Source organism: Antennarius striatus, chromosome 4, assembly GCF_040054535.1.
Source record: "Antennarius striatus isolate MH-2024 chromosome 4, ASM4005453v1, whole genome shotgun sequence".
Lineage (NCBI taxonomy): Eukaryota > Metazoa > Chordata > Actinopteri > Lophiiformes > Antennariidae > Antennarius > Antennarius striatus.
This window is the reverse complement of record NC_090779.1, coordinates 15,296,533-15,305,439: the sequence shown is the minus strand read 5'-3', so window position 1 is coordinate 15,305,439 and position 8,907 is coordinate 15,296,533.

Sequence of the window (8,907 nt, the reverse complement as noted above, 5' to 3'; positions counted from 1 at the left end):
TACAAAAGAAAGCTCTGCCCTCAACTTTCACAGCAGCAAATGCTTTGTCCTAACTTTGTGATACCTAAACTGTATCCTGATGACACTAACTCATTCTAATTCTGTGTCACTGTTCATTTATTTCAACACACTTCTTACTGTAACATGATTGTGGCTCTATTGGTATCCAACAACAACTTTATTGGCCCTAAAATAAGACAAGACGAATCATGGCTTGAACAATGTTGTTACGTTTGTAGGTTAAGGTCTTCCACCATAGTGTGCATAAGATAGCCTGTCAGTGGTATGTCAGTGTTGGTTGACATACCTTGAAGATCAGTTGCCCCCGTCCCCGGTTATACATGCCAGCCCCCTCCGATCCATCACATTACTCTGGCAGAGGCAGAGACACTGGATAAGGCTGTGGGAACCTGTGTGAGGACTCTGCCTATACACACCACACTCCAAGTGTAGTCCATTTCAAAATCTACAGATATCAGTGCATGATTGTGTGACTTTGGATGTCTTAGTGTGACGCTACATAACATTGATGATTCTCTCATCAAGGCGCTTTAATCTGGACCAGCTAATTTGTCATAGATGAGAAAGTCAAAATCACTATGCTCAAAATGACCAAACACACAGCAACCGTTTCAGATGTTGGTTTTTTGGAAGTAGGTTTGATTTATTCAAGTTATTTAACTGCAGATTAATGGGTGTTTTACAGATTCGTACCCCTGCAGGAAAAGTTCAGTGTGGGCCTTGTGGCAGCCAGGCTCGTGGGTCAGAGGTCACACTCATGACATCAACAGAACATCCAGGGGAGAGGGTTTACATTTACACGCCATCTGAATTGCCCTCGGTTCCATCCCTGTCTGCTATTAATAGTTGGAGGACTGCTGCCTGGCATGCACCCGCTCTCTCCAAGAGTGTGAACATGGGACATGAAAAAACAAAGGAATCTGACCTGAATTGGCCACTACCTCTAACCACTTATTCAGTGTTGAATGCAAGGGGCAAGAGTTTAATTAGGTGTTGGGCAGAGGGGCTAATAGTTTTATTATGTTTGTGTCAAGTGGACCGCTTCATTCAGGCTAGAGAAAATTTACAATCCCAGTGATGGGAAACAATAGCCGTTGTGTTCAGTTGAGTGTTTCATATCTTAAGGACCCAATTTTCTATGTGTATAGCCATGGTTTTAGTGTTGTTTTTGTGGTTTTGTCAGCATTAGCATAATTCTTGCATAATTTAGACCTGAGCAGAAAGGCTGCCAGGGACGGACCGGCCCTTAGTGAGCTTATATAAAAGACCTTAACAAAGAAAGCTCTTTGCTTGTGTAACAATCAAATGACATAGCAAAACAGAGAGGTTATTCAAATAAGAAATGACCAAGTTTGTCCCAGCGTGACCACTTATGTAATGAGTTCTGGTCCTTGTGCCACTAATTTTGTGCCACAAATCTTATGTGACAATCATTGTTTCTATTACAGGCCGTTTTATCTTGTAATCTACACTTAATAATCACCATTAATCCAATCATTAATCTATCCATGTTCTTGTAGATGAGACAACCATAATTGTCTCACCTACAGTCACTTTTAGAGGACATAGGTTGCCTATCCCACCTTGCTACGGTGAAAAGGCAGGTGATGCTCCTGACACATCGCCATAGCTACTTGGGGCCCTGCACTTGATATGATGGACCAGCGGATGGGTGTTCCAAGCCAGAATGAAAGTGGCAGTGAAATCTGCGCAGGACCCAAAACATAGAATAAGAGCCAGTCCAACCAGTCAATGTCTTCACATACACAATGTTAAAGCCCTATCACTTTGCTTGTGGCTTTTATTTTAAATGAGTAACCAAACAAATTATTTGCTTTGTATTTATCAACTCCCTTTGACTGGACTTCTTAATCATAAATTATCAAACCAAAAGTGTTCAGCAGCGCTGTAAGGCTGTACAAGCTCCACACATAGCCATGCCAAAATAGGCATACAGTACTTACATTGTCCCATGACAATACCATTATGCAATCAGCATGTGCTTACCATGTTCACCTTCTTAATTTAGCACATCATCATGCTCATATGTGGAAACAGTAGTCCTCAAGAGCTTTTTTGTATGACAAAGTCTGAAGAATATTTTCACCCAATATTGTATATACATGTAGATAAAGGGACATTTCACTGGGTCACAAGACGTCTGACCACCTGGTGGATCATAATGAAAAGCCTGGGAATCACTAAAGTCAGCAGCATCCTTTTGCTGGGCATTGTGTTCGTCTCACATTGTGTGATAAATACTGTAGTCCAATATTTATTCTGTACTCTGTCTTTAATCATTTTCCTGTATCTGCCTGTGGTAACAACAACCTGTCCTTACCGCTAATATGTTTCTAGCATGATAATTATAATTACTTTAGTATATTCTAATTTATGTTACAATGTATTCTATATTCAATTAAAATCATTAGTATGTCAGTAGGTTGCTCTACATGGCCCAACCTGAATAGTTGAATGCTGCTAGGTCAGCAATGAATTAGTATTTTCATAGTTTGGCCCCATTTTTATTATATTACATGTACAATTCATTTGGTTTACAAAAGACCCCCTGTAACTGATTTAATCATTTATTTAAATTCACATCAAACAAATGCATGGAATACTTACGTTCCTTTCTGGCCTCAACCTGCTGAAAGATTCACACCTAGTTTCAATGATCATTTTATAGGGAGGTGAAAGGGACCGGAGCATACCACTGTGAAAGGGCGGTCGATTTTTGTTTAAATGTGTATGTCTTTGTTCCGCATGGTGAAGTTGCTGAATTTAAGCATATTGCTTACCATGAGTGATGGAATTAGGTGTCATGTGGTTTTAAAATGTTTTTTTTTTGTTTATTTTGTCACCTAAAGTATGGGTGAGTTTGAGTTAGGTTCCTTTGACAGGGCAGTTGGTCATGACCAACAGTATAAAGGCCCTGGCCTAAAGCATTGCGTGGGGATTTATGTCTGATCGGGTCAAGGTGGAGGATGTGCTCCTGACAGCACATGGTCTTTTTGTTGTTGTGGGAAGAGAAATAAAAGAATAAGTTTTACCTGCAATTTTAGTTTGTTCATTTCTGTACACTTGGCCCTCATCAAACAAACTTGTTTCCACTGCTCTTCATCCACTTCTTTCTAGCTCTATGCAATAAGTTAAGGTGCCGCTGCTGCTGTGGCTGCTGATAAAATGCATGGATAAAGTGCTTGTGTTGTGTAAAACTGTCAACTCAGCAACTATTTGGGGAAATGACTTCAGCCATCAGCATGGTCTGTTGTCCATGGAGGGATGAAGTGGCTTCAGAGGGAACCACTAAAACAGTCTTGTTACATATTATTCACATTAACTGACAAACTTTTCCATCTTCATGTCTGGAACTTCAATTCACCATTTCCTTTTTTTCTTCTCTAAGACATTCAATACTGACAACTTCTCCTCAAGCTGCCTGAGAGTTGAAGGGGGAAAGTTTCCATGTGGCCCCAGCACCCGCTTTTGGCGGGACAATCACACTCTAGACCAAACTGTTTCCGTCTATCCAAGTCTGCTGTTCAAGCACTCCCTCCTCCTTCCTCACTTTCTCTCTTTTTGTGTGCTGTGAAACAAAAAGCCGCTTTCCACTGCTCCCAGACTTTCATTTTAAAAACACACACACACACACGCACACGCACACACACACACAAAAGCCGTTTCAGTTGAATCTCATTTAACTAAACTCACATTGTGAGCTTTTCCAAATGAATTCAAATTGTTTAATAATTTATAGAGTTGAAAATTAACCCGAAATGTCCAATAAAGGACTGGGGACATCTGTGTGTGCTTGTGTGACTGGCATGCTGCATGCATTCTTGCATGTGCATGAGTGTTTTTAGTGTTGTAAGTACCGTAGATATAAAGGCCAGACAGTAGACCTGCTGGGTTCTCCATCAGGTTATGATTTTTTGAAAAACTGAGCAAGAAATTGTGACATAAAGTTTCTCAAACAGCAAATTCAAACACGAGAACAGCATTCATTTGAAAAGTAATGAAACCTCACTTGCATTTTTCTGGCAGTCAGTAAATTATGACTATATCATTCATTTTCCAGCAAAGAGTGCAACTTAAACAGGCTTGGATCATGTCTATAAATGGCTGAGTTGGATAACAGAATGATACTGGTCGTTTGGCTGAAGGTTGCAGCGGTTCATATTGCTGGCCCCCTCCTCTCCCTTTAGACATGGCCTGGCCTGCACCTAATGGATCCTTGCTAAACACTAACTCCCTGAATCAGTTAAAGAGCTCTACTACTACAAGAACACTCGTGCTGCCAGTCTGGATAAGGCAGACATCAGGTTCATACATAATTCCTGTACACCACCCGACTGTGGAAGGTAACTTCTGGGGATCTCTTTCGAATGAGGGCAAGATGATTAAAAACAGGATTTTATTGAGGTGTTGGCCTTTTATGTCATAGATGTACTGACTTATGTCTCCCTGTTATCATTGTGGAAATCCTCCAGACATGACTTTTTTCACTTCTGTCATCTAAACATTGATGTGAGGGAGTTCAGTGGGTGAAAAGCTGCATGAATTCTGTTCTGTTTTTTTTTTAAATATATAGTATATATTCTCAATTAATCCCCAAAGGGAAATTAGTGGCACACTCTAGTGTTAGTAATTATGCATATATTAGTGTGTACAGGCCCTGAACACATAAACACACACCAGGGGCCTGTACACATGCAGGGAGAGGTAGAGCGGGGGGGCAGCTCCTGCTTGGTGCGCCCAAATGAGCAACTTGTAGGGGGGACGGCGTATTGCTCAAGGGCGCCTTGGCAGTGCTCTGGAGGTGGGTTGACACCTCCCACTCACACTCAGCTCACACTCCGGGTGTTTTTGGGCAGAAGTGGGAATCGAACCGCTGATCTTGGAACATTGGACTACCCGCTCTACCGCCTGCTCTACCCCTGAGCCACTGCCGCCCCCACATTGCTGTCACAGCTCTCAACCTCCTAAAATGCTGTTTAACAGTACTTGCCTCCTTCTTGATTTTGTTAAATCACAGTTAAATAACTATGACTAAGTTAATTTTTCCAGCCGCACCCAAGTCTGATTGCTGCCAGAACAACTGAATCAAGAAATCATTAAATGGAACCAGTCTGACAAAGTGAAATGAACATCTCAAAAAGCAACACATTCGTTCCCAATGACAGAACTTCAAGAACAGAAGAGAAACCAAGTTTTTCACATCTATATGCCTGGAAAGGTTTACAAAGAGTTACCATAAAATTCTGAGGGAGAATATCCGGCCATCAGTTTGTGGCATCAAGCTCAAGGGCACTTGGGTGATGCACAAAACAATGATCTGAAACACTAGCAAGTCTATCTCTGAATGGCTTAAAAACAACAACAACAAAAAAACACACTAAACAACTAAATGAAGGTTTTTCAATGGTCAAATCTGGACTTTAAAAAAATGTGAGGCTGAAAATAAACACTTCATGCTCAAAAATGCTCATTGTAGCTGTATTAAAACAATTCTGCAAAGAGAACTGGCCAAGGTCCTCCACAGCAATGTGAATGACTTATTTGCATTTGCAAATGTTTGATTGGAGTTGTCACCATGGGCCTCACATGGGTTCTGTGTAACTTCTTACCTTCATTGGATGGAATGATCATTTACCATCTGTTTTGTGCTCACCCCCTTTTCTTTTTCCTAAATTGAAGTTATTCTGATGAGGTGTGAGAAACAAGCAAAAACGGAAGGAACCCATAAGGGGTCAAATATTATTTCACAGTACTATACAGTATATGTCACGGTTCGGTGTTGGTGCTCTGCTGCTATACTGTGCTGGAGTAGAGGCCGAACTAGTGGGCAGAGCCTTGTCTCCACACCTGTGGTTCCTCGCAACACCTAGACTTGATCAGGCCGATTAGCCTGAGGCTTTATGAGCCGGGTTCTCTTTGTTTCCGAGTAGTGATGGTAAGATGAAGTCTCACCATTTCAGGCAAGTGGTACGAGTAATGGTTCATTTCTTGATGCTTCAGGTGCACACGAAACAACCTGCTGTCCTTGGATACAATTACAGGCAGCTGTTGTGTCTTCAAATGTGATCCATTCCGACATCTGGGAAGGCACTCGGTCCTGATGATATACCTGTGGAGGTATGGAAGTGTCTAGGAGAGGTGGCAGTAGAGTTTCTGACTGAGTTGGTCAACAGGCTCTTAGATAGTGAAAAGATACCTGAGGAATGGAGGAGAAGTGTGCTGGTGCCCATTGGTATGAACAAGGGAGACGTGCAGAGTTGTGGCAACTACAGAGGAATAAAGTTGTTGAGCCATACAATGAAGTTATAGAAAGGAGTTGTTGAAGCTAGCCTAAGGGCAGAAGTGAACATTTGTGAGCAGCAGTATGGTTTCATGCCAAAAAAGAGGACTACAGATGCAGTATTTGCTTTGAGGATGTTGATAGAGAAGTACAGAGAAGGCCAGAGGGAGCTGCGTTGTGTTTTTGTAGATCTGGAGAAAGCTTATGACAGGGTTCTCAGAGAGGAACTGTGGTATTGTATGAGGAAGTCTGGAGTGGCAGAGAAGTAAGAGCGGTGCAGGACATGTATGAGGACTGTAAGACAGTGGTGAGGTGTGCTGTAGGTGTGACAGAGGAGTTCAAGGTGGAGGTGGGACTGCATCAGGGATCAGCTCTGAGCCCCTTCTTGTTCGCTATGGTGATGGACAGGCTGACAGACGAGGTTAGACAAGAACCTGTCTATGATATTTGCAGATGACATTGTGATCTGTAGTGAGAGCAGGGAACAGGTGGAGGAGAAGCTAGAGAGGTGGAGGTTTGTCCAGGAAAGGAGAGGAATGAAGGTTAGCCACAGTAAGACAGAGTACATGTGTGTGAATGAGAGGGACCCAAGTGGAAGAGTGAGGTTACAGGGAGAAGAGATCAAGAAGGTGGAGGATTTTAAGTGTTTAGGGTCAACAGTCCAGAGCAATGGAGAGTGTGGAAAAGAGGTGAAGAATTGTGTACAGGCAGGATGGAACGGGTGGAGGAAAGTGTCAGGTGTGATGTGTGATAGAAGAGTTTCAGCTAAAATGAAAGGAAAGGTGTACAAAACTGTGGTGAGACCAGCGATGTTGTTTGGTCTAGAGACAGTGTCACTGAGGAAAAGACAGGAAACACAGCTGGAGGTAGCAGAGATGAAGATGCTGAGGTTCTCTCTGGGAGTGACCAGGAAGGATAGGATCAGGAATGAGTACATCAGAGGGACAGCACACGTTAGAGGTTTTGGAGATAAAGTCAGAGAGGCCAGACTGAGATGGTTTGGACATGTCCAGAGGAGAGATAGTGAATATATTGGTAGAAGGATCCTGAGTTTTGAACTGCCAGGCAGGAGGCCTAGAGGAAGACCAAAGAGGAGGTTTATGGATTTAATGAGGGAAGGTATACATGAAGGTAGTTGGTGTGAGAGAAGAGGATGCAAAGGACAGGGCTAGATGGAGGCAATTGATTCGCTGTGGCGATCCCTGAAGGGAAAAGCCGAAAGGAAAAGAAGAGGAGTACACTGTGTGTGTGCATTGTACATTGGTATGAAAACTGTTTGCCCCCTTCCTGATTTCTTTTTTTTTTTGCATGTTTGTCACACTCAATGTTTCCTATCATCAAACAGATTTAAAAATTAGTCACAGATAGCACAAGCAAACACAAAGAGTAGAGTAGAGTAGAGTAGAGTAGAGTAGAATAAAGTAGAGTAGAGTAGAGTAGAGTAGAGTACAGTAGATTAGAGTACAGTAGAGTACAGTAGAGTACAGTAGAGTACAGTAGGGTAGAGTATAACTTTATTCATCCCTTAAGGAGGTTCCATCAGGGAAATTAATTTTTCCGTCGCACACATATCAGTAAGTACAAAACACAGGAAAAGCACACAGAAAGCACCAGCACATAGAAAGTAGTACAGCACTAAAATAGAAAGATTAATAAATAACCCATCAAGAATATACAAATAGAAAATTATAAGTAGATATAGAAATTAAAAAAATAAAATAAATACATAGACAGGCCTAGTTAAGTATGGGTATTGAAGCAGAGTCCGACCTACTAGCTCCGCAGCGCGTTCGTTAGATGATCAGGGCATACAGATGACTCTTGAGACGATGGTTGGAAGTTCATGGTACTTTACTTACAGAGCTCCGGGTCGTTTTCCAATACTACAGAACAATGGTGAATGTGGTACGAGAAGGACAAATTCTTATCTCAAGTATTTAAACTGTTGAAGACAGGCATGATGTCACATGACTCTTTTACAGGGATGCAATTAAATTCAAAAGGGACAGTCTGAGAAAGAAATGGTGAAGGGACAGTGTTAGGCCCCGTCCACACAATGCCGGAACTTTTTGAAAACGCAACTTTTTTGATGCGTTTACGCCTTCCGTCCACACGACAACGCAGATATCCGGAACGAAAACACAACTTTTTGAAAATGCTGGCCTAGGTGGATTTTTTTATAAACGCTGGGTCTGCGTTGTTGTGTGGACGGTGTATCTGAAACTTTTTAAAAACGCTGATGTCTTACCCGCAACGAAAGCCGCTGTGACATCATAGTTATGGGCCCGTGTGTACAAACATGATGGATGTACGAACCTTGTTGATGCAGCATTCTTGCAGGCGTTTTGTGACAACAAAACATGGAGGATTCCTATTGGTTAAAATTTGACTCAATACTGCCACCACATGATTTGGCATGCTTATAGCCGTCTTCGAAAACACATCAGTGCGTTTACCTGTGGACGGAGATTTTTTTGAAAACTCTTTGTCGTGTGGATGCGAATCGTTTTCGATGCGTTTTCAAAAAGTTTTGTTTTCAAAAAAAATCCGTCATCGTGTGGACGGGGCCTTAGAGACAAATGGTG